At 40.9% G+C, this 27,358-nt stretch overlaps 2 long non-coding RNA genes across 4 annotated transcripts; one reads left to right on the top strand and one right to left on the bottom strand.

Moving 5' to 3' along the window:
- The first annotated feature begins 3,011 nt into the window (after positions 1-3,011).
- On the top strand, positions 3,012-25,391 carry LOC310744706. Of its 3 annotated transcripts, XR_014539684.1 has the most exons (6): positions 3,012-3,103; positions 7,820-7,879; positions 22,526-22,573; positions 23,833-23,948; positions 24,041-24,131; positions 25,226-25,391. It is a non-coding gene; the product is annotated as an uncharacterized lncRNA (long non-coding RNA). The 3 variants fall into 3 exon arrangements; XR_014539683.1 differs by lacking the exon at positions 24,041-24,131; XR_014539682.1 differs by lacking the exons at positions 23,833-23,948; positions 24,041-24,131.
- On the bottom strand, positions 4,472-22,367 carry LOC310744702. Its single transcript, XR_014539678.1, has 3 exons — positions 19,393-22,367; positions 14,303-14,474; positions 4,472-4,638 (listed from the first exon to the last, which is right to left on the bottom strand). It is a non-coding gene; the product is annotated as an uncharacterized lncRNA (long non-coding RNA).
- Positions 25,392-27,358: the final 1,967 nt, after the last annotated feature.

Below are 27,358 nucleotides of genomic sequence, written 5' to 3'. Positions count from 1 at the left end.
ACTTCAAACACTTAACAATTACTTGACAATGTGTGACTGGTCCAATGACTTTATTTCAGTCCTAATGCGAGCATTCCAAGTTTGGAACGTTCACAGGAATATGATCAACTAAGTGTGAACAGCACTTTTACAAGGTTTAACCACAAATCCCCTGCTTTGTTCATAGAAAAGCTCGGTGAGTTATCTCTAAAATATGATAGCACTTGTAGCCGTAAACAACACACAAAGATAATATGGTAACTTCCTGAAAGATGAATTTGCACCATTTCCCCCTTTCTTTCAATGCACATAAATCACTAAGTTATTACTTTTGCTTCACAAAAGCTGTTACTTTTGTTTCAAAATGAGGGATCATCAAGGGTCCTTTGTGAGGCTAGAGTTATTACTGTTATTGGAAGGATGCAGCTCTAATTGCTATTTCTTGCTGCAATAAGGCTCATTGCTGACAAATCTCATGGAACGACTTTAGGTTTTTGATGAACATACATTAAAGCTGAGAGAGATTCTTTTGATAGCCAATATATTGGAAAAAATAAAAAATAAAAAGGAAGAAATGTGAGTTAATTTCAGGACATCCCACAAGAGTTCTGAGAGATGTACAGTATTCTACACCCACAGAGGTACAAATCCCAGCACCTTTAACAAACTACAGGTCCCAGGATTCTTGTGGGTGTGGTTTAAATGTATTATGTCTACTGTACACAGTCAAATATTATAGCTTCTCTTCAGTTAAGATCAATGTGAAAACTTAAGGAATTGTACATAGCAATCCAAATAAATTGTTCTGATTCATGTTGCATCTCATGTGCGTATCTGTAATTAGTTATAAAGAGCAAACTAGGGTTCAAGGCTTGATTCTGTGTCACCTTATATCTTGTTAAAGTACATCCCTGTAGGACCTCTGCTTTGGAAAAGAGGCTCTCCAGTCTGCTTCTTTATCTATGGAGGTAACTCTGAATGCTCAGTGATGAGGAAAATGCACCTGGATTACAGTAATCCTCCTGATTATCACTTGCTTCTAAGGTTGGGCACTGTCATTTGGAGCCAGGCCTACAGGATGTGGCATTGAGCTCTGACTCAAATTAAGACCTAGCTACAAGATGTCAAAACTTTGGAACTCATTTGTGATTGTGCAGCCATTCAATCTAGAAAATTAACTTCCATAAATGTTGGAATGCATGTCTTTGGGAAAGAAATAATAACAGAAACTAGCTTCCCTATAGAGTTATTTTAGAAAGTCTACAAGAGGCTCAAACATTAATATTTTAAATTGTAATATTGGAGTTCTCTAGAAGAGATTTGTTGTGCCTTTTACAGTTTATATCTGGTCTTCCTCTCCCTTTACCCCAAAGTGAAAATATATTTAGGGCATTTTCTTTACTGCTGTTCCAAGTTCTTTAATAACAAGACCTGAATGTCTTGACTGTCACTTCAGTCCAAGTGATTAAGAACCAGTGTGATGCAGTGATTAGAGTGTCAAACTGAAACTGGGGAAACTGAGTCAAATCACATTCACCACTAAGCCGCAAAACTCGCTGGGTGACCTGGGACCAGCCCCTCTCACTCAGAGTTTGTTGTTAGGTTAAAATGGGAAGTGAGGCGGAAGGAAAGGGAAACATTATATGCTGTCTTGAACTCTTTGGAAGAAAGGATATGTATGGAATCATAGACTCATAGAGTTGGAAGGGACCCCAAGTGTCATCTAGTCCAACCCCCTGCAAAGCAAGAATCTCAACTAAAGCAACCATGTTATATCGTCATTCAACCTCTGCTTAAAAACTTCCGAGGAAGGAGAGTCCACCACCTTCCAAGGGAGTCCATTCCATTGTCAAACAGCTCTTACTGTCAGAAAGTTCTTCCTGATGATTAGTCAGAATCTCCCTTCTTGTAACTTGAAGCCATTGGTTTGGGTCCTACCTTCCAGAGCAGGAGAAAACAAGCTTGCTCCATCTCACATGTGACAGTCCTTTAGATATTTTAAGGTGGCTATTGTTGTGGACGCGGGTGGCACTGTGGGTAAAACCTCAGTGCCTAGGACTTGCCGGTCGTATGGTCGGCGGTTCGAATCCCCGCGGGGGGTGAGCTCCCGTCTTCCGGTCCCAGCTCCTGCCCACCTAGCAGTTCAAAAGCACCCCTAAGTGCAAGTATATAAATAGGTACCACTTTATAGCGGGAAGGTAAACGGCGTTTCCGTGTGCTGCGCTGGTGCTGGCTCGCCAGAGCAGCTTCGTCACGCTGGCCACGTGACCCGGAAGTGTCTTCGGACAGCGCTGGCTCCCGGCCTCTTAAGTGAGATGAGCGCACAACCCTAGAGTCGGACACAACTGGCCCGTACGGGCAGGGGTACCTTTACCTTTACCTTTTTATTGTTGTGGAAGATGGAGTGGTAATGTTCTCATTGAGCACCCATGATATATACTTCCCAGGAGAGGAAAGCTCTATAGACATATCTTCTTACAAGGGGAGCAACCCACTTCATTAAAGTGAACAGATAGCAAATTTCAGAATACCCATCAGATTCCAGCCTGATCCATATTTACTCAGAAGTCCTATCGAGTTACAATAAGCTTAAGAGACAACTAATATAGCAATACAGAACCAGCACAACAGAACATTATATTGTGTGCAGAACTAAAACACTAATAAATTCTATACATTAAAACCACCAACCGTACTGCGAGGATTTAAAACTGGGAGATTTATCCAGCTAAATTCTTAGAATATATCCAATTGAAATTAATGAACCTCAGTTAGTCATGCCCAATAATTTCAATAGATCTACTTTGAGTATGGCTAACACTGTCTACAAACCAAGGAAAAACAGAAATGTCTTAATCTGATATCCAAAAGACAGCAGTGTGGGCACTAGGTGGGCTTCTCTAGGGGAGTGTGGAGAACTGCATGCATGCATGCTGGATATCTGAATTGGCTCTTAGTTCGTAACAGTTTGGTTTGCCAATTGATTTCTCTAAATTCTAATCCTGACTCATATACAATTTATTTCTGGCTACAGTGTAATATTCAGGAAAATGTCATTTGTTTCCTTTTGTTTGAAAGATAATGATTCTCAATCAGTTATTCAGGACCAAATCTGATTTGTCAGGTGAGTAATACTATTATGGCAATCATTTTCCTTTACTGTACAGAAAAGGGAATGTCCTTAACTTAATTGCACAATATTTTTATTGGAAAAAACTTCACTTCCATGAGCAATCAAGCCAATGATCTGCTCCATTTTCTTTAAAGGAAGTACTTATTCTAGTCAAAGTGAGTCAGATGCATGCGATGTGTACTGTGAAGAGAAGTGAAATCCTCAAACTAAAATGTGCTAAAATATAATGCATATGTTAGCTCCATCAGATATTGCCAACAACTAAAATAGTAAGTATTGGGGAAATTACAGGTTTGACAAATGTGTCACAGCTGATGAACAACAGTTGACTTTTAAAATTGTGTCTTCACATTTATCTATTAGTTCGCTAGAGATTTTAAAAGGAATATTGAGCTGTAACTTGTACACCTCAAAATTGTGCATCTTGTACATATCAAAGTTTTGCAAAGTAAGGCAATATTGCCTCGGCAGAAGCTTTGTGTGCCTTTTATTGGGCAGATGGAAGCAGTAACAAATGCTTTAGAAAGAGTGCACCTAAATGTCCATACAGTAAATGTCCATAAGTGTCATGTGCCCTTCAGCTCCATCAGCCTCACACAGACCAGGAGGAAAACGAAGGAAATGTACGGATGGGGGGGCTGGAATCCAGGTTCAAAAAAGAGATGTCCTCTCTTTGTGACTCTAGATGTCAGAGAGAGAGAAGCAGATTGGCTGGCTCCTCTGCCTTATCCGGGAATGGGGAGGACTTTGGCTAGGGACTGAACAGGAGGAAGTGGCACAGGAGCTGGAGGCAGAGGGCAAGATACAGTCATCATTGTGAACCAGGTGCTGTCTTCACAGGTGGGATCTGCCCTGATTGAGTGCATGTACAGCATATTTATAGGGTGAGCGTGAGGGAGCTCACTTTACCACATCTTTAAAAACTTGGGAGGAGAAACATGTCAATTGTCAAGACAGCTTCAAAGCTCCCATTATAAACCTCTTTCTTTGTTCTTGAATCTTGGAATCTTGACTTCTGGCCTTGTGTTTCCTACTGAGCCTGTACTGCTCTTAGCCTGAATAAAGAACTGTTCCTTGCTTACCAGTAAGAGTTGCTGACATAGTGATTTGGGATGGGAGCCTGACAAGTAGTATCAGTAGGATATCTGAAATTATTTATGTGCATTAGGTGTCTGCTCCATAGAGATATACATGTCATGGACCCTGGTTGCATGGACAAAATGAACTCTGGAATGGGATACGTGCTTCCATCTTTGACTAGCTATGTCTGTAATTTTCCAGGGGATGTAGTTATTGAGAACAGCTGTGTTCAGAGTTTTAAATAGGCATTTCTTTTTCAATTTACTCTACGAGATGTACTATATATATGTAATGTATTGTAAGACTATTAATAAAGCTTGTTACATTGCAAAGAAAAGGCGTTTCTTTTTGTACAGCACTAAGTTTACTTGAGAACATATGTTCCTTCTTCAAGCAGTGTAATGTGAACTTCTGGTGCAGCTTCTGGTTGTGCTTACACTGTTTACCTGAAAGACAGAAAGAGTTTGAAAACAACAATGTAAATAAACTGGAAGTAGACATTAAACTGGGGAAACAATGTTAATAATTGTTAGTTGTGCATAGTTTTTATTCTTCAGTAATGGTTGAGGAGGGTGTTGCCAGCTGTGGATACAGGCAACTTTGTTAGTTCCTTCTATTAAATTAATACAGGCGATGCATTAGGTTAATTAATTTATGATTATTAGGAAGGTTAATTTAGTATTATTATTTATAATATCTATCTATCATCTATCTATCATCTATCTATCTATCTATCTATCTATCTATCATCTATCTATCTATCTATCTATCTATCTATCTATCCAGTTGAACTATTTTTACTCCATTACTATTAGCCAGTCACCTAGTAGAGTAAAATTCTAGTGCTGACCTTAAAGGGGCAATTAATAGATAGATAGAAAGATAAGATATAGCCACCCCACCAAAAACAACACACACTGTACACCCACCCTTGGGTGATTCCTTTCTTTTTTTACTATTCTTACAGTTATTATTTTATTAAATATATAATGAGCAGCGCTAACAGAGTATTCCAGTTCCTTATAAAATGGCTTATACCTGACCACACTCAATTGTTTTCTTCTTTTGTTGATTTTTCCTATTTTATCATTTCATTTAAAAGACTGCAACACAAATTACAGAAAAGTGAGTGTTTGGAAGAAGGAATATGCTCCTCTTGTGGACGTAACTCGGCCAGTGTTCTCTCCCCTGATCCAATGGGCATTGGTGATTGTGAATGGCACATCTGAAGTCACATCCCGTTAAAAATAATGCAATGAAACAATGCAGTGAAACTCATTGGTCAGCATTAGGACATATTTCCTCCACATAGAAGCTTCCATGTTCAAATCCTGCTACCTACAATAGATGATGAGAAATATCTCTACCCAGGACCATGGAGAGCTGTTGCCAGTCAGAGCATGACAATACTAGAAAAGTAGCCTGGCTATAAAGTTGTTTGGTATGCTCCTATGATTTGGGAATCTGTCTGGCTATGAATGTTGTGTATCTGCACTGCATTCCTATTAAAGGGATGTACAGTTGCATTATCTCCCAACTAGTCTAGTGCAGCCACAAGTGATGAGAGCTCCATTGTATGCTGCTGGTAGGCAATGAAACTGTCACTACAGTGCTTGGCAAGGAGCATCAAGCAATTGCCTGGGCCGAATGGACTGTTCCCTTATTAAGAGTCATAGTTATGGGAGAGCTTTGTTTGCTCTTAGGGATGTCGTCATGTGATGTCATGACATCCTGTTCTCTGCATGATCCCTGATTGAGTGGGATCATGTAGTAAAGGAAAAAAAAGTTTGCAGAGTGGTTCCAAAGCAGCAGCATATCAGGACAACAAACAATTCCCCCCAAACACAGAAAGCAATCTTAAGCCAACTTTTCATATCAAAAATTGAACCTCATGAATATTTAGTGCCAAATACCTAGATAATTTATTTATGATCCTTCTAGAACAAATCAATTTAATTCCTTCCTGCCACTAGAGGGAGAGGTTAGAAAAGAGCAATATAAATTTGTCAACAAAGGGCCTGAGAGTGCTCAATTTCAAGAAGCCCGGAAAAGAGGGAGAGCCTTAGAGGTGCATGTTGCATTTCAGGTTAAAGGCTTCCTCATGGATGACTATGCAAACAGCAGCAACAAGAAATTCTACTTTAAGCTGTAAAAATAATAACCATATGCAGGAATTAGTCAACGAAGTGATTCTCTCAGCTATGTGTTATGTACTGTAGTTGTCTCAGTTTTAGAAAACATACAGTGCTCCTAAAATACATTGGGTTATGTGAAACGTTATGACAAATGCATCCAAAACAAGAATAACGTGATTGTAGTACCAGTCACAGTGCCACCCTTCCCTGTGCAGTGAGTAATGTGAGGCGTGATAGATTAAACTCAAACAGAGAATAAGCTGGATTAAAAATGGCCACAACTTTATTGATTACAGTGTAGGTGGAATTTTGGCTCAGGCATTGGGTGTGTATCCATTTTAGCCTCCTGCCAGAGGGCTGAAACCACTTCAGTGTCGTGCCAAGGAATGTGGCCTCCTCCAAGGTGTTGATCTACTGAGGTCACTGTCCTAAGGATGCCACTAGAAGCTCTATGGCCCATCTGTCCCCATGCTTCACTTCTGGACAAAAACTTCCACCGAGACCCCTCTAACAGGGTATCCTGATTACGCTGCTGGTTCAGGGCAGGGTGATGTACCACTTTACCCCAAAGCTTGAAGACTAGGATTCCACCCAATGCCTTAACTGCTCAAAGTTGTGATGCTTTGCTATGAGGAAGGCAAAACCTCTAGACCGACCAATTTGTCTAAAGGCAAATTCCTTCCTGGCTCTGAATACGGCAACCATTAGCAACTATAGCAAGGTCAGGATCCACTAAGAATGAAAACCAGATAAATGGAGTAAGGAATAAAGAGAGGTTAAAGCAGCAACCTTAAAGGAAAATTATGATTAGAATACATAATACAGAATAGACCTTCCACAGAAAGGTCCAAAAACCAGAGTCAAAGGATGGCCAAGAGCAATAACAAAGGACTTAAGTGAGTGCAATATGCAACCAGCACCTGCAATATACACCCACCCACAAAGATAACCTCAGAGATCTCTGGCTTGTCCATTCCTCCCCTCTAAGTAGGTCTCTTGTCTTTGAATATGGATATATTGGTTGGTTTTTCAAAAGGATGTGATGTTAGCCTAGACTTCTTTAGTAAAATATTGTATATTTATATTGTATATTTTGGTAGTTTTATAAAGTTGAACAGATGAAGCTCCTGAATTTTTAAACAGCAAATTTCAGATATTCAAATTATTTCTTTAAACAAAAAAGTTCCCCTCCTCTCTTTTTAATAAGCCCTGCAAGTAAAAAGCTTTTACATATTGATGTAAACTTCTGTGGTCCCTGCAACTGAAATGCATCTACACAATAACAAACCTTAAATAAGCACATGTTTATAATACCCTGGATCTCAATTTAATGGCATCCTTTGTGTTTAGAATATCCTGCCATTAAGCAGTGCTTTATTCAGAGCTGTATTATTATCTTTGTTATCCATGAATATGTGTTCACTTCCTAATGCTTCTCAGCCAATTAAGCTTTTCCATTTTCATTTTTCACATCACCTGATGTGCTCATTAGAAAGCTGTAGGATATGATCCACCGGGAACTTCTTCTATACAAGCTCCATCAACATGAATGGTATGTACGTAAGATTACAACACTTGGGATTTGAGCAAAGAGTAGAATGTGTTCCTTAATCGTTATACTGAACATTGATTTGCAGAGTGTGTGACTTTCTCAGTTTCATCAGTTGATTTCATCAAGGCCTCCTTTCAGCTCTCATTTCCAGTTTTTATTTTTTATTTTTTAATTTAAAAGCATTTATAAAATGCTTAATCTTTCAAAAATCTCCAAGTTCATAGTATAAAACAACAGCAAAAGCAAAAGCAAAACAGAAAACCCATTTAAGCAATAGTATAAAAGCATAGAAAAATAATAACAGGAATCCAGGGAACTTCAACACATTAAATGTCAGGAACTGGCTGGATGAAGAAGAGTGGTAGGAGGAACCAGCCAGGCAACCCCCAGAGGAGGAAAGCTAAGAGCAGGGGATTGCTGGTGGGACACTGAGGAGAGGTCAGAGGGAGAAGACTGGGAGGAAGTGCTGAAGGGGTGACAGGGTTTAGTGAGCAGGAAGAGCCTGTGACAGGGAGCAGTTCAGACTCCAAAGCTGAAGCAGAGGAGAGGGTGGTCAAGGAATTGCTGAAGAATCCAGAGACCTTCCCTCTCTTGCTGCAAGAAGCTCCCCTCCCCCCTGGTCTCCAAGAACCCACAGAACAATGAGAAGAGCAGAATAGAGGTCAGAGGTGTGCATGTGCAGTATGAGACTGCTTGGGAAACATCCAGGAGAGGAGGAGCCTTAGAGAGGCGTGGAAGCAACAGTATAAAAGCATAGAAACTGGCAACTGCTCCATAGGGGCAAGACCTGCTGAGGAATGTTGCTGAGACCACTAGGCTGTTGTATGTCCGTTTCCTTGAATAAATAGTTAACTTCACTGACAACAGAGATCTGCATCCTTTATTGCTGCATCTGATGCCAGCCTTGACAAAAAACAAGGTCCAATCTTTTGGGTCAGGGAAAGCTTGACAAATAGACTGGTCTTCACAAGACACGTAAAACAACTGTTGGTTGTTGCTTCACGTAGAGTAAAGGAGTGGCATTCCATAGTACATGGTCAATAGCAGAAAATGCCCATTCTGGGGTCACCATGTTATGATATTTCACTTTCTTGTAGTAAGATTAAAGTAACTTCAAGCTTAGCTGTTAAGTTCAACAGAGCCAAGATTCCACCTATGAATATTTCACACACCACTGGCTTTATCTTTAGTGTGTGCTTATAAACTCAAATACAAAATGTTCTATAGTTGTTGTAGAACTATTACACTAAACAAACTTTTTAGAGTCAAAGTATTTAGTTTCTTTAAAACACTTTCTGTCTAAGAGTGTAAGTGGTAACAATGCAGAAATAATGACATTTTGATGAAAAAGTGGACGTAGCACTGTGGGTTGGAATTTAAAATCACTGAGCTTATGGGCACATTTATTCTCAGTGATTGCTACAAATCAAATATTGATGAAATAAGATTAAGCTGTTAATAGGGCAATTTATTTCATCACTGGAACATGTAATTTTTCACATCTGTTCATTAGAGTATAGGCTCTACATCCTATTATAAAAAGATTTATTGGTTAGCATTACATTTTTAAAGCTTTCTTTGGGGCAAGAGAATACGATGAATGGATGGGACAGAATGAGAAACAGTTCACACAATCAGATTGCCTTGTGCAATGGCCAATTAATTGTCTGTGTAGCCCATAATAATGCACTGGGGAGAAGCAGCAGAGTAACAGATCACCATCAAGGAACCCTGTACAACCTCTGTTATCAATGCCTCTGAACAGCCAAGACAATGAAAAAAGTGAATCTTTGAAAATGAATGGCTGCTGTCACCTGGCTGCCATCCTTTCACTGAGAGCCAGTATGGTGTAGTGGTTAAGAGCAGTAGTCTCGTAATCTGGGGAACTGGGTTCGCGTCTCCGCTCCTCCACATGCAGCTGCTGGGTGACCTTGGGCCAGTCACACTTCTTTGAAGTCTCTCAGCCCCACTCACCTCACAGAGTGTTTGTTGTGGAGGAGGAAGGGAAAGGAGAATGTTAGCTGCTTTGAGACTCCTTAAAAGGAGTGAAAGGCGGGATTTCAAATCCAGACTCTTCTTCTTCTTCACTAACATAAGCTCTTTAAAAAAACAAGCCGCTTCATGCAACAGGCAGAAGTTCAAAAGGTGCACCTTTCCTACCACAGCATATCTATGTTGGAAAAACTGCATATGTTGAATTTCTATATGTGGTGCAACTTTAAAAAGTTGGGGGAAACGGTTGTCCCTTCTGCTTCTTCATGATTTGGTCAACAGCTTTCACCCAGTCATTAATATTCAAGGGAAAGCTAGTTTCCTTTTCAACCTTTGAGGAAATAATAGGAATACACAGTAAAACTTGAATTGCCATTAATATTTTGCCTAAAGTAAAGCTCACAGTGAATTTAAAGGTTCCTCCTCATGTGGAATTGTCGAGGCAAGAAAAAAAAAAAGATTAGGTTGTTGCCTCATGGCAACATGGCAAAGATGAAAAGTTCATCTTTTCATGTAGAAGCCCTCAACTTCAGTCCCTGGAGCTTCCAGTTTGAAAAACAGATCTCAAAGTATCAGGGTTGAAAGGCTTTTTCCTGCATTGCAGGTGTTTGACTAGATGACCATTGGGTACCTTCCAACTCTACAATTCCATGATTCTACTTCTAGACTGCCAAAAAGTTGATAAAACAAAATTTCAAGGGGTTGGAAGGAAAACAAAACATTTCAAAGACTAGCAAAGATTCTCAGAAGGGATTCAGACAGTTATAATACTAATAGTTGCCTCCAGCTCTTTTTATGTACATTGCTCAGTTATAGAACATTTCAGTGTAGAAACACAGTCAACAACAATGTGCAGCATGCACAATTTTGCCATGTACATTGCTTTGGCATGACCTTGCAAACTGAGTTTCAAGGGGAGTTACAATATTATTACTGAATTATGTACTTGTGTGCTAAAAGACAGGAATTGAGGGAAAGACTCAAAGGTTGGATACTAGTTGCTAGATGTCTGCTTTGAGCAGGGGGTTGGACAATATGTCTTCTAATGATCACTTCCAGCTCTTAAAATATATAGAGAAAGAGAGTTTTAAAGTCTCTTTCTACAAACTCAAGCAGGCATCATCACATTTCCAGCTATAGTTTGCTTTTTTGTTTTTGTTTTGCATCAAATTGTTGTCTTAATATGAAACAAAATGGTAGCTGGATGGTCACTGTGTTGCTCATGTTTTCAAATACAAGTTCAAGACACTGTCTCTATAAGGGCCTACTGTATTACTGTATGGATTTTCTAATGAGTATTATGGATATAATACAAAAACACACATGCCTGCCAGCAATTGTCCCCTATAGACTATGTGACTTGGAATAAAAAAGAAACGAAAGGTTACAGCTTAGCTATTTAGTGCTCAGAACCCCCCCCCCCCGGAACGTTGTAAAGAAAGCATCTCCTTTTATCATTATCGCAGATAATCTTCTTGTCTCTTATTCTTTGGAAAGAGAACTATACTGAATTTGAATGGATAGCTAATTTCACTAAAAATAACCATTATTCTGTACTTGCTTGCTTCACCAGCATATGTACTTGAGAAGTATTGTACTGACTGTTGTGGTTGAGTAACATCTTGCAATGTATGATGTGATGCCAGAGTTGCAGATGCATTGTAAGAGCAGGTGCACCAACTACAAATCATTGAGATCGAAGTGCCAGTCAATCAGATGAAAGGTCCCTCTAGCTCAGTATATTGCTAATGACAGCTGGCAGTACTAGATGTAACCGAGTCAGTGCCTAAGTCAATCTTGGCATTTTCTGTGTCTGGTATTAATCCACAGACAGATGGTAGCGGAGTAGCTGCCATACTCAAGAGCTGTGACCAATGAGAATGGGAAAGTAAATCCCTACCTTTCAGCTTAACATGCCTGCTTCATGGGAGACTTATGCTTACTCGTCTCCAATTTGATTGCAAACAAACTGAAAACAAAGGGAGCTGCCTTATATTGAGCAGGATAATCTAGGTTAGCATTGTCAGCACTGAGTAGCACAGCTCTCCAGGGTTTCAGAGAGGAGACATTCCCAGCCCAGCTTTCTGGGGACTCTACCTGGGACCTTTTGCATGCAGGTCAGATGCTCTGCCACTAAGCTATGATACCTCCTCATATAATCTACATGTTGGAAATAGTTTGGGCAAGTCAGAACATTTTTAAAGCTCATGCTGGGACTTCACCATGGCTCCTTTGCGTAGGAAGGGTGGTAGAATAACAATAAGGCATAAATCTTTTGGAAAGATATACTAGTCACATGAGTTAGTTTGAAATGTATTCAAAACTGGCCTTCCTGCGTGTGACAGAATCAGATTATCCCCTAGCCCTGCATAAAGCCTTTCTGTTTTTGTTTAGTGCTAGGAATTAAGGTGGCTTGGCCAAACATCTGTAAGTAACATGCGGTCAGATAAGCAAAAAAGATTCGGAAAGCAAAAAGTCCTCAAAGGTGAAATACAAAATATAACAACACAACAAAAAAAAGAGGTCATATACCTCTCTTTTGATTTGTTGGCTTCCATATTTGTAAAGGGTGCCAACAAACACCAATTGAATGAAGATATTTTGAAAAAGGAAGGATCAGATACTCCAAATGTCCAATAATTCAGGTTGCAAAGTTTGCTATAATTGTTCTGCATTGGTGTATGATATGAAGTCCCACAATGTAGCTTGAAATTAATCTGGTTTTGCAATGTCATGCAACTCTCACATGCCAGATTCTTTTTTCTTTTCACATTTCAATTCCTCATCTGGGAGCTAGTTCTGCTGGACCTCTCAGCGGCGTTTGATACCATCGACCATAACATCCTTCTGGACCGTCTTGAGGGGCTGGGAGCTGGGGGCACTGTCATACAGTGGTTCCGCTCCTTCCTCCTGGGCCGTGTTCAGAAAGTGGTGGTGGGGGATGAGTGTTCAGACCCCTGGGCTCTCACTTGTGGGGTGCCTCAGGGTTCTGTCCTCTCCCCCATGCTTTTCAACATTTACATGCAGCCACTGGGAGAGATCATCAGGAGGTTTGGGCTGGGTGTTCATCAGTATGCGTATGATACCCAGCTCTACCTCTCTTTTAAATCAGAACCAGTGAGGGCGGTGAAGGTCCTGTGTGAGTGTCTGGAGGCGGTTGGAGGATGGATGGCGGCTAACAGATTGAGGTTGAATCCTGACAAGACAGAAGTACTGTTTTGGGGGGACAGGAGGCGGGCAGGTGTGGAGGATTCCCTGGTCCTGAATGGGGTAACTGTGCCCCTGAAGGACCAGGTGCGCAGCCTGGGAGTCATTTTGGACTCACAGCTGTCCATGGAGGCACAGGTCAAATCTGTGTCCAGGGCAGCTGTTTACCAGCTCCATCTGGTACGTAGGCTGAGACCCTATCTGCCTGCGGACTGTCTCGCCAGAGTGGTGCATGCTCTGGTTATCTCCCGCTTGGACTACTGCAATGCACTCTACGTGGGGCTACCTTTGAAGGTGACTCGGAAGCTACAACTAATCCAGAATGCGGCAGCTAGACTGGTGACTGGGGGCGGCCGCCGAGACCATATAACACCAGTCTTGAAAGACCTACATTGGCTCCCAGTATGTTTCCGAGCACAATTCAAAGTGTTGGTGCTGACCTTTAAAGCCCTAAACGGCCTCGGTCCAGTATACCTGAAGGAGCGTCTCCACCCCCATCATTCTGCCCGGACGCTGAGGTCCAGCGCCGAGGGCCTTCTGGCGGTTCCCTCATTGCGAGAAGCAAAGCTACAGGGAACCAGGCAGAGGGCCTTCTCGGTAGTGGCGCCCGCCCTGTGGAACGCCCTTCCAGCAGATGTCAAAGCGATAAACAACTACCTGACATTCAGAAGACATCTTAAGGCAGCCCTGTTCAGGGAAGTTTTTAATGTGTGATATTTTACTGTATTTTTGGTTTCTATGGAAGACGCCCAGAGTGGCTGGGGAGGCCCAGCCAGATGGGCGGGGTATAAATATATTATTATTATTATTATTATTATTATTATTATTATTATTATTTCTACTCATTGTGACCAGTTGTGACGGCTTATAGCTTTTAGCAATAAAGATTCATTCATTCATTCATTCATTCATTCATTCATTCAGTATACAGTGGGTTACATACGCTTCAGGTTATATACGCTTCAGGTTACAGACTCCACTAACCCAGAAGTATTACCTCAGGTTAAGAACTTTGCTTTAGGATGAGAACAGAAATCGTGCTCCGGCGGTGCGGCGGTAGCAGGAGGCCCCATTAGCTAAAGTGGTGCTTCAGGTTAAGAACAGTTTCAGGTTAAGAACGGACCTCCGGAACGAATTAAGTACTTAACCCAAGGTACCACAATAGTAGTTATCCAGTGTTTCAGGCAGGAGGAGACATTCCCAGCCCTACTTGGAGAAGCTTACCTTGGAAGTAATACTAGTTGACATTGCTCACCTAGCATTGCTCACCTAGCTTCCCAATGCTGCATTCAGGTTACTGAGAGGGAGAGGGTGATGTTGTGCTGATAAAGTTGCTGCCATAACTTATGGATATGATTCCTGACATCAGCTGAAAACATTAGGGTCCTTGCCACTCCTGTATCCATAAATTCAAAAGGAGAGTATGATTAAAAAAAGCTGGGTATACATTTGCTTTGGCTCAATGTTGAGGACTTGGCCTTTGTGAATGGGGTATTTCAGTTATGTTATTCTGTAATTAGGATGATACATCTCAATATGCTTCTCTAGAATATATCGGTACAACTTTATAGATGTGTCACAGATTCAATCCAGAGTCCCTTTGCCAAGCTGATAGGATACTGCATTAAAATCTTGGGCTACTATGAAAGGGGCTGTTAACACAGGAGCATTAGCCTTGCTTATCACTTTAATGTCTTCCTTTGATGGCTAAGCAATGGCTAAGTCTTGAAATATTTACTACATAATGAGAATCCGTTATTACCCTACAGCCTCTTTTCCTGAGGGATGAATATAGCCAAAAGCTCCATTTTCATCTGAGAGTTTTGATGAAGGAGTGCACATTTTGGCTTTCAGCTGTCATGATTGCAAAATGACAACTGCAATATATATACAAAAGGAAACTCGGTGTTCTTTTTATGTCGAGCAGAAAAAGAAGGAGAACTCTGGCTCGTATTTTGCTGATTTGGAACCAAAATTGGAGAAGCTTTTTAGAAAAGAAAGCTTGGTTTTCAGGAGGCCATTGTGGGGATTTTAAGGAGCCCAATCCACAACCATCCTGCTTTATTCCTACCTGTTAAGTGGGTGGTGGTGGTAAGACAAACAGCATGGCTGAAATTGAGCACCACATAGCTTACAACATTTGGATCTATTGGCTGTATCTAGCTCTAGCCCAATTCAAATTAGACCCATTGAAATTAAAAGCATAAGTAACCTAGGCTCATTAATTTCAATAGGTCTACTCTGAGTAGGACTAGCATAGGACACAACCCAATGAATGAGCAAGACTGAGCTTCAAAAGATGCCACAGTCTGTTTAAATACCAGGTGGGTCTTATTTCCTACAGGAAGTACCACTATTACTGACCAAGGCATTATAATAATGATGATAATAATAATAATAATAATAATAATAATAATAATAATAATAAATTTTATTTATATCCTGCCCTCCCCAGCCGAAGCCGGGCTCAGGGCGGCTAACAACAATCAAATAATCAAACAATCAAATAATCCAACATTCTAAAAATATTTCATTATAAAAATTAATTAAAATCAAGTTGATGGCAACCATTAAGCAAAATTCTGTGCAGGTTGCCAGAGGAGGGAGTCAGGCTGCGCCCTGACCAAAGGCCTGGTGGAACAACTCTGTCTTGCAGGCCCTGCGGAAAGATGTCAGGTCCCGCAGGGCCCTAGTCTCTTGTGACAGAGCGTTCCACCAGATTGGAGCCGCAGCCGAGAAGGCCCTGGCTCTAGTTGAGGCCAGCCTAACCTCTCTGAGGCCTGGGACCTTCAGGGTGTTTTTATTTGCAGACCGTAGGTTTCTCTGTGGGGCATACCAGGAGAGGCGGTCCCGTAGGTATGAGGGTCCTAGGCCGTATAGGGCTTTAAAGGTTAAAACCAGCACCTTAAACCTGATCCTGTACTCCACCGGGAGCCAGTGCAGCTGGTATAGTACTGGATGAATGTGGTCTCGCAGCGAAGACCCCATAAGGAGTCTCGCCGCGGCATTCTGCACCCGCTGGAGTTTCTGGGTCAGTCTCAAGGGCAGCCCCACGTAGAGCGAGTTACAATAATCCAGTCTGGAGGTGACCGTCGCATGGATCACAGTGGCTAGGTCAGGGCGAGAGAGATAAGGGGCCAACTGCTTAGCTTGGCGGAGATGAAAAAATGCCGCCTTTGTTATAGCTGTAATCTGCGCCTCCATAGAGAGGGAGGTATTGAAGATTACACCCAAACTCTTAACGGACGGTGCTGGCACTAATTGCACCCCCGCAAGAGATGGGAGTTGCCCCCTCAATCCCATATCGTCCCGTCCCAGCCAGAGGACCTCTGTCTTCGAAGGATTTAACTTCAACCGGCTCCCACGTAACCATCCAGCCACAGCTTCCAGACATCTGGTCAGTGTGTCTGGGGCCGAGTCAGGATGGCCATCCATCAACAGATAGAGTTGGGTGTCATTGGCATACTGATGGCAACCCAGCCCAAAACTCCGGACAAGCTGGGCGAGGGGGCGCATAAAGATGTTAAAAAGCATTGGGGAGAGAATCGCACCCTGAGGCACTCCACACACCAAGGATAGTTCTTGTAGTTACTCCTACTGCAGTGTTGACAATTCCATCAAACTATAACCTGGAGATCTTTCTTCAATTTATTAGCTGTGTGCCACATGCAGACAGCAAGGACATTATAGAGAAATGTTCTTGGCAGCTGCTGTCAATGGCAGAATATATTTCCCCTAGGGATTTGCCAGCATCTAAGAATTTTCTGAAAGTGTGGTCTAAAGTTCTCATAGTTGGTGGGAAGGGAAAAGACAATAAAGATGAATTGGTGTTTTGTGCTTTTGTCCCATGTTTATAGAAAATTTTATATCTGTGTGTGTGGGTTTTAAATTATTGGAAATGACTCCCAAGGCTTTAGAATCATGCAGGGCAGAAATGTGCATGAGTAAAAAATAAGAATGAAATAAAAATCATAAGACATAGTGTTAGTGAACAAGAAGGCAATAGTTGAGCTGCTGAATTCATAATATTGCAAGTGAGGGTTTCGGTGGGAGCCTCTCAATCAATGCAAAAAGCAGCTGTGGCAGGAGGGGCAGTCTGGATCAGGGCCATGGCAGTGGCAAATGATTAAAACTCCCTCCTCCAATGCTACAGTCCTGGTTCAGATCTCTCTCTCCCTCTGCCCTCTGCTACCACTTTGACTGCTAATGCAAAAACCAATCACTTGATTAATGTCTCATCTAGTTTGGTGCACAATAATATCGTGGGGAAAAGCTGGAAGAATGAAAAGACCTGCCATCTCCCAGCTCTGCAATTGAAAACAAATTATTTCTGGACTCCTAATTGCTTCTCACTGCAATTTTTATTTCTTGGTCATTCTTCTTTGTGCTCCTCTTTGACACAGAGCCACGCATTCTATGATGATTGCTAATAATCGCATCATAAACTCCCTGAACCTTAGCTGGCCATAATTTTTAGCAAGCTGAAGTTGAGAGTAGGAGTGGAGCAAGAGGGAGGGGGAGCAGTAAAGCAGTAGCTTTGACATGTGATTTTGCTGCCATTCTAATATGGTTAAATCTGGTCCAGAAAACTCCTGGACATGTGTCTTCAGTGATTTGCAAGCACACTATTGTTAATTAACGATCTCAAATGCCCATGCTCAGCGTAAGAATTAAATATTTTCTGTGGCAAAATTTCCTTCCTGGGTTTTTTCTTGATTACCACCACTCTGAAGAAGGGGGTTTCAAGACACTTGATATTAGTATAATGGAGTGACCATTGTTGATGGATATAGTATTTTTTGGACACGACAGATACACCAGTGATATGCTGGCAAAATAGCTAAAGTGGGACAGCCTCAGGCAGTGCAACATTTATTTAATTTCCAATATTTATGGACAGCTTTCTGTCATGAATGGTCACAAAATGGTTTGCAGAAGAACAGCTGCAGTGGGTGATTTGGTGTTGCACACCTGTCTTCCTGAAAGTGAGCATTGTTGATAATTCCTGAGAAGGAGAGGTGAGGAGCAGAGAGCAGTGTTCAATGTGGTCCAGGTTCAAGAGTCAGATTAGCTCTGCTGCCGTGCCTGCACTGTGCTCCCTGAGCCTTGCCCTTGCCCCTTTTGGTAAGTAGGGGCGATGCTAGCCACTGGAAAACCAGGTGTGAAACACCACCCTGTGTTTATTGCTGCTGCAAAATAATACAATAATACAATAATACAATAATACAAACACGGTGTTTAAAACAAGAAAAAACACAGGTGAAAACATCAGATAGGCATAATTTGACTTAGAATGCCTTGTTTTCGTTGAACACCTGGAGTTCAGCAGGGTGGGGGACAGACTTATCTCAGCTGGGATGAAGTTCCATAGAGTCAGCCCCATAATTCTTAATGCATGGATCCTGGTAGATATGTGCTGTACATCTGAGGCATGGTAGACCACTAACAAAGACACCTCTGAAGATTTCAGCGATAGGGCAGGGTAAGACGGAATTGGGTATCCTGGACCCAAGTAATAAAGAATCCTGAACTTACCCAGTAACATACGGGCACCCGGGTTATGTGCTAGGGGGTTGGTCTGTGCCATATCCTATACCTATGTTGTATCCTGTGATTTGTAACTATTTTTAAAATTTACATATTTCATATATAGAGACACAGCAATCTTAGATATGTGATTTATGGGACTGCTGTATTGTATATGCCAATAATAAGCACAAGTCCATTGTGAATTTCATCTTGAACAGTGAAATCAATGTGCTATCAGGCACGTCCAACTTCCAAGGGACTGTGATCTACTCCCACTATAAAAAACCTGGCAGTGATCTACCTATTGGATTGACCAGAGTTGCTGAGCTTTTTTTTGGGGGGGGGGACTTGGAGCCAAAGTTGTTTAGCTTTTTTGGGGAGGGGAGCAGGTTCCCAAAATCAACCATGATCGACCAGGGTAGATCGACCAGTAGATCGTGATCGACCTGTTGGGCATCACTGTGCTATATAATAGAGCACATCCTTTTTTGATGGAGGATGTGCTGGGAGATATTCCTAATGAATTGGCCTATGGATAGTCACCAGGTCAGGAAAAGTCAAAGTGGTACTGCAATCACTGCAGACACTAAATCATAAAGATCAACAGAAAAAATATTCCAGTGACAACATATTTTGATAAAAATATCTGATTTTCTTTTATATTGTGGTCTTGACCTGCAACCGATTTACTTGCCTGGTAGAGTTTCTGAAAGACAGTTGAAATAATGAAGTTGCAGACTAAAAAAGAAAGAAAAAGCAAGTCCTTCTAGAGATTTATCACTTACTGCTACCACGGAGAGTTTGATGGTCTTTTTACTTTTCTTGGCTTAATTCATGAGCATCTGAAAGAGGTGTTATAGTTTGTACTTTGAAAGTATTTTAGGAGTTTAGCAATACCAGTTGCTGAGTGCTCTTGCAGGCTTCCCATGGGCATTTTAGTCAACCATGTGGGAATTAGACTCTAGTTCCCATTTGCAGAGATATGCAGAAGTCAGCTCTGGGACGTTTGACCCTTTAATTAGTTCTCTTTTCTCCTCCTATAAAAACTGTTGTTGTTTAGTCGTGTCCGACTCTTCGTGACCCCATGGACCAGAGCACACCAGGCACTCCTGTCTTCACCTATAAAAACTACGCAAGTTTAAAATAATATATAACTTTTACTTAGTATACTTTTACTTAGTATACGTTCAGTTGCGGATTAAATATACAACACAGGTAGGTGATACTTAAATTGCTAATAGGTCTCACATAGATTAAACTATTACAGACTGACTGATATTCTGACTCTGAGGCAGGCAGCTGCAAAACACAACACACCTGCTGCTCTAACCGTTAAGACTAAATGCCATAACTGTACCATCTTCCATAACTACCACAGAGTATATGACATCATAGAGTTCCACAGCTCTTGCAATTAACCCTTTACATATGCATTTTGGTGCTAACAACCCACAAGCCACTGTGAGAACAGGGCGCTGGACTAGGTGGCCTGATCCAGCAGGCTCGTCTTATGTTCTCAGTACCTGCTACATTGTTTGCTATAGAATAGACATTAAAAAAAACAGCCAACCGCCATGTTGGTTAGAATGCAAATGCATGGTGAAAAAGGGGTGTAAAAAAAGGCCTTTCTTTGTTTTCTGCTATGGAGACCCAGTCCACATTAAAACACTTTAACAGTGAATTTATGTAAACCCCACTGAATTCAACAAGACTTACTCCACAGGGAATTATATATAGCAGGGATGGGGAACTAGCAGCCCTCCAAATGTGGTTGGCTTACACCTCCTATCATCCCTGAGCATTGGCCATGCTGGCTGGGTTTGATAGGATTTTGAGTCCAGCAACACCTGGAGGGCCACAAATTTGTCACCACTGGTGTTTAGGGTGCAGCCAAAATCACTATGACTATTGCTCTTTGAAAATATATGTCTTAGAAATGGAGGGAGAATGGAATGCAGACGTTGCAACCAACAGAAAATCTATTTTAGGGAGACTTATATTTTCCCCTGCAGGGAAAATCTTGATACCCCGTGTGCTTACGCGAATCAATAAATGGGCACATGGTGCACTCAAGAATAGTTATAATCCCTTTCACTGAAAAAAAATGTGTGTTCATCTATATGTTTATTTACAAGTCAATACAGATTTATTTTCTCTAAAGCCATTCTCCATCCTTGTTTGCCCTGGAGGAACTTCCATTTTTATTGGCTCTAACTCATACATATCTTATTTGCCTTAAGGCAAAAAGTCACAAACCATAGGTTTATTTATAACTCATCATGTTTCATTCCAGTGGTTTTCTCTAGTTTCACCTAGAGTATTGACTCAGTAGATCATTTTAAACTGCTATTTAAATGCTGGAAAATGTAATTATTGACATTATACAGTACTCTCATGCCCAGCATTCATGGCGCAAAATATAATCACACTAATTGGTAATAATTCCTATTTGTGCTGTTAAATCTCTGCAACTTTAGCTATGGTGCTTATTCTCTTTAGATTCATTATTCACAAGGCAAAGTTTTCTCACGCTGACGTTTATCAGAAATTCCATATTAGTCATAGTATGAAGAAGGAGGTTTGCCAGGTTACATGCTTGAGGTTCCTGATCTACCTTCAATTCTGCCATTGCAACATAAATCAAGACTGACACAGCTTCTCCCACACAACTGCCTGTTCTGTAGGACTGCATGCTGGATTTCCCACAGAAATTGAAATGGGATGGAGGGGTGTATTGGAATTTGGGGGAGGGGACTAGGGGTTAAGGACTGTGGAATATTACCCTAGGCAAATTTCAAGCCATGTAGCACCATTGTGAAAAATTGAAAATTAACAGTATTACTACTGCTAATAATTAGCAATAATCTTAATCCTATCTTGGTTTCTTGCTATACATTTGCACATTAACTTCTTGAGTGCAGTACATTCAATCTGATAGTCACTTCATTGACATTCTTCTTCTTACAATTTATTACCTGCCCTTCACCCCAGGTCATGGGCTGGTTGCAACAAATAAAACAGAGTATTAAAAACAGTTAAAACAATTTAAAATTACAGAAATAAAGCAGGTCCTAAAAATATACACCACAGTTGTCAAAGGCCAGGATAAAGAAGTGTGTCTTCAGTATTCGCTGAAAGCTGTATAATGAAGTTGCCAGGCATACCTCTCAACTGATATACTTACTAGTTTATTCCTGTATCAGGCAAAAGTGGTTTCTTTCAGAGTACAAGATTCTGTTCCATGAATGTTCAGCTGTAGCTGATGGGGCCAGAAGTAGCAAGAGATGAATACCTATTTCTTTTCTTCCAAGAAGCACCAAAACCAGACTAAATTACCATTGCAGACAAATATCACTCACTTTTGAATAATATTCCATTCTAGCCCTCTTCAGGCAGTGTACTAACATGTAAAACTAATATGTAGTGTGGGGAGAAAGGGGATAAGCTGGTTAAACTTACCATCACTGTCTTCTGAAATGGGGACTCTCCTGTACCCATGGAGCCTCCCAACATGAAGTAGAACACTGGAGGTGGACTTTTTCACTGGTGGTACCAATGTTGTGGAATCCCTTCCCTGACTGAAATATGTGTGATCCCATTGATATTGGCTTTGTTTAAGACACACCTGTTTAGACAAGCATTCCCCTTAACTTGAACTTCTGCTATGTTATTATTTTTAACTGGCTTGTCTTATTGTACATTTTAATTAAGGATGTTTTAATGCATTGATGGAATGGATTTATTGTGTATTTTGATTATGTATGAATCTAATAATTTATTCTATAGGTGTAAATTGCTTAGAAGCCATTTTGTCATGTAAGTGGTATATATATATTTTTAATGAAACGAAAAACTCAATATTCTGCCCTTACCATATTTCAACCTCATTGCTCTCTTACTCTTTTTTTCATGCTTTAGAAGCCAAATTGTGCTAAAACCTATGCAGGCCTATGTTGGTACAGAGGAGTGAGTATTCTGATTGTCCAGAGTTCCTGCTCACTTAGAGGAGCCCTGCCCTATATATTTTTACATGCAGAGGTCCCCCTTCGGAGGACTAGAGTGAAGACTTCCTAACTCCACTGCCTAGCCTGCCTATGATTGGGCAGTTCAAAATTTGAGGCTTGGAGGGCTATCCAACAGGCGGCTGTGGAGAAATGGCTTTTGCCACCCAATAATAATGGGGGAGCTCATAACAGGCCACAACCACTGCCTACCCCCCAAGAAGTGTAAGCAGCCATTCCAAATGCACAGCTGTGGGGTAGAAGGCCAGCAGACATGCTGACAAAGGAGGTCATAACTAACCAGTGCAATCTTACTCCCCCAAAGTGTTTATCAGGGGGAGTGAATCTGCAATGGCCAGCTTCACCCCTGGTGCCAACAGGGTTTGTGGCTGAGTTCATCTGACAAATGTTATGTCACACAAGGAAGGATGTGACAAACTGCTGGAAGAAGCAGTTCTTGGGGGGGGGGGGTTATTCTCTTCTGTTACTAGAAACACTGATAAATACGGACTTCTAATGTTCCCTTGACGTTAAGTCCAAGGGGAGACCAAAAGTCATTATATCTGTCACCTTTGCTAAAATGATTAAGGTGTGATGAAGTACTGGGTTGTCATGCCATCTATTCAGTTCCAACTCATCACAAAGAGGTTCCTCTCCAAGTGCTTCCTTCCCTCTCTGCTTTTAATTTCCCAGTTGGTTCCATTCGATATGTTTTGATGAAATAGTCTCTTTAGATCTATCACTCAAATCAGTACTTTTTATCTTTTGGTTTCCTCTGCTTTGGCTTGCCTGCTTCGTTTCATTTTTCATGTGCGCATTCAATCTTTCTCAAAAGGTTTCGGAGATAATGGGTATAGGCGACTCTCAACTTATGCTGGGGTTGCAGTTCTGGGGATGGGGCCTAAAGCCAAAACCATGTATAGTCAAAACATATTGGGTTCAATGGGTGGGAATGCCAAAAAAAATAAAAAAAATATCCCCCATGGATGTCAGCCCCCTTTCCACCCCTCTTCTTTTTGCCAAGCACATAAAGCTGAATGTGCACAAGTTAAATGTGCATCAGTTTGTCCAAGCCATAATATTTGCATGTATTTCCAAGCCATCATATTTTAGAAAGCAAGATTTAGCTTAATATAGTATCTTGTAACTATCTTTCTGCCTGTACAAGCACAATAAGCTTTGTACTGTACAGTAATAATTAAGTTTCCTATCTGTGGATTGTAGTTTTTGATTGAAGCAAAACAAAGTTTCAGAGGGCTCTTATGGAAAAGATAATGAATGTAACCTCCTGACAGAAGAGCATGAAATACACATAAATGAAAAGAAATATCAAAGCACGGGTAATGTCTGTTCTTAATCTTTAGAAGACCAATTTATGGAATATGCATTCTTTCTCAGCAGTGCCGAGCAATGCAAATCTCTTGCATTTCAGATCCAAGTTGAAAATAAATGATAATGCCGTGAAGTATGAGGCAAATAATGTTTCCAAAAGGAGAACAAAAGAAGCAATTAGCTACTCATAGGTCTGGTGTGTGTGTGTGTATTCCAATGGTCCTAAATCTGGCATATATTTTCTGTGTGAATGAAACAACCAAGCTTAAAACAGTCCTTAACAATGATCAAATAGATAAAACAAGAGTTAAGGTTAAAATATAACTAATACAGGAATTTATTATGAATAAAAATATCTACATATACACACGATTTTAATTATATAAAGGCAAAATATGCATTTTGACTACATCTTCCTCAACAGCAATCTTGTTGAGCATTTAAGACCACTGAGCAAGACATAGCTGAAAGGTGCTTGGCCTTTTTATATATTTCTGACTTGTTTACTTATTTGTAATTCATATTTTCATTATATTTTTATCTTGTACTCTCCCACCCTGAGATCAATTTGAATGCTATTCACATATGTACATATGATGTTCAAACTAGAGATGACCCTTTTCTGTAGCTGAATTAAAAATAAATTCTAGAGACTTGAGGAAATAAGCTACTCGTATTTCAAATAAAAATTGCCTTTGGTTGCTGTGGAGCTAACCTCTAAACCTTACACTCCTTTGGCTTTTTAGCATCGACAGGCTACTAGGTTGCTTGATCTGTGTGAGAAAAGGAGAACTACATACCGGTACTTTGTAGTAGCTTAGCAACTACAAGGTGACCTGCCCCCACCCCAGCAGTTGGCAACCATGGGCACCTCTGTAATGTTGCAACTCACTCCTCCACAACCAACCAAGAGGCCAGCTGCCCAAAGCTGAAATACTGTGATGTTTTAGACAGCATGAAAAAGAAAACGAACTGAATGGGGCTCATTGAATGAAATGTTTGTTAGTTCTGAAACAAATGCAGAAGGGAACAAATTGGCATGAATGGAATTCCCCTTTGGGACTACCATTCATACCCATTTATACCATTCAGATGTCGTAAGGTCTTGTCTTACTTTGTGGTGGTAGTGCTGAGTTTGGAAAGTCTCTGAGAAGCTGCTCATTTTCTCCCCAGACTGTCTTAGCCATTGTGTCTTTCTAAGACAGGGGAGGGAATATGGAGGCCAGCACATGAAAAATGTCAGTCTGCACTGGTGATCATTTTTATTGTTGCTGATATTTCCCAGAATTACACAACACCTCCAAGATGCATAACTGCCAGACTCAGCCTCTTGCTGCCAAAGGTGGTGAATATAAAGAAAAGGAAAAGGGTGAACAAAAGAGTGAATGTTAATTTAAGTACAAAACTGAATGTGACCTCGGTGAATGAATAATAAAATGAATGTGATTTTTTTTAAATGAACTAGTAATGGAATTAATGAATCTTAATGCCAACAGTGAATGGAGTTGCTTATAAATGGCTTGAGACCATAGTATAGCCTTCCCCATATTGGTAACTTTCAGAATTTTTCTCCACCTTAATAACTTTTAATATTCAAGAACTTGAGGGCTGCCATTTGAAGTCTTTTTAATAACAATTGCAGGGAAGAACCTTTGTGGGAAAACCCTTAATTTTGGAGTAAGGCAACCTTCCCCAGCCTGGTGCTCTTGAGAGGTGATTGGACTACAACTCCCATCAGCCCCAGCCAGCATGGCTAATGGTTGGGAACGTGGGGAGCTTTTGTCCAACAATGTCTTTGGGACACCAGGTTGCAGAAGGGTGCAATAGTAAGATTGCTGGCATCATGGAACCCCCTGAAGCCCTGGTACCCACATGTCTGCCCCAGCTCTCTAACAGGTATGTGGTGAAAACTGTCCACTGTATCTGTTCATGAAATCTTGCTGGTTGTAAGTTTTTTTCTTCTAAAGAAAAGGGCTATAGAGTTGCTAACTGAAATCTACGTGTCCATCTCCTGGGACCTGACTAGACCGCCAGATTCTTGTCCAAGTTCTTCTCAGGCTTTCTCTTTCAATGACTGAGCGCCATAAATCATCCAGTGCTTTTAGCTGTTCTGTAAGCCCTTTGACTGAAGAGTGGGTATGGATATTTGCAATAAATAAATCTGTTAGAACAGATATGATAGCTATTTAAGCAAGCCTTTAACTTGTTAAGGAAAATCTTTCAATCAAACATGCTTTCAATTCATATTAATAATAGATTGTAAGTATAACATCTTTATCACTTGAGGCTCAAGTATTCTCTGTGGCTAGGAATGCCTTTTACCAGATCTGTCTGGTTCACCCACTACAGCTGTTCCCTGGACAGGGATAGCCTGACCACTGTGATGGTGACCTTGAGGCTGGATTCCTACAGTGCACTCTGCATGGGGTTGCCCTTGGACCTCACCTGAAAGCCCCGGCTGGTGCAGAATGCAGCAGACAGTCTGCTGATGGGGGCACATGGCCAACATTAGCTGACATCTTTATCTAACAATCTGCACGGGCTGCCCATCTGCTACTGAGCCACATTCAAGGTCTGTTGCAATGTACGGAAGCTCCACATGAAGCCCTCAGGAGTTAAGCTGTATTTTAAGTAGGCTTTATTCCAGTTGCAGCCTTGCATCATCATAAAGCCATCTTCCTACATCCAGGAACCAGCATACACAGGTTGGGTTGCATTCAGGGGAGAATCCAGTGTGGAGAAGTCAAACACACCTCTTTTTACTAGCTGGCTATAGACCAATTAGGCAACTCCCCACATCTCATGGTGCTGACTCATCACATGATGTTGAGTCAGCATTTCCTCTTAGCACAAAATGCCTACAACACTCTAACACTCTAACAAGGTCCTCGTATTAATTTACAAAGCCCTGAACAACTTAGGTCCAGTGTATCTTAGGGACCACCTAAACTCTTGTTCTGTCTATTTACTCAAGATTTCCAAAGGGGCAGCCATGCCAGCCTGCCAGCGCAGAAGTAGCAAATAATTTAAAGCACCTTAATGACTTGATTTGGTGTAAGCCAGGGCTAGCCAACATGGTGCCCTCCAGATGTTGGAATAAGCTCCCATCATCCTTGACAGTTGTTGTTATTGTTGTTAATATTTATTTCCCACCTTTTCCCCAAGCTGGGACTCAAGTTGACTTGCAGATAAAATAGAAAAAGTTAAAACATAGGAAAGATGGTCATTAAAAAGTAATTAAAGATAGTCATTAAAGATAGTCACTAAAAGGTAATTCAGCTCTCTTGACTGGGGCCAGTAAGAGTTGTTTTCCAGCAACCTCTGGAGGACACAATATTGACTACCTTGGGCATAAGCTTTTATTTTATTTTTTAAATAAATTTTTATTAGAGTTTTACAAAAGAAAAAAGTAAAAATT

This window comes from Podarcis filfolensis (assembly GCF_964270895.1).
Source record: "Podarcis filfolensis genome assembly, chromosome: 11".
NCBI classification, from domain to species: Eukaryota; Metazoa; Chordata; class Lepidosauria; order Squamata; family Lacertidae; genus Podarcis; species Podarcis filfolensis.
This window is presented reverse-complemented; position numbering and strand designations above follow the sequence as displayed.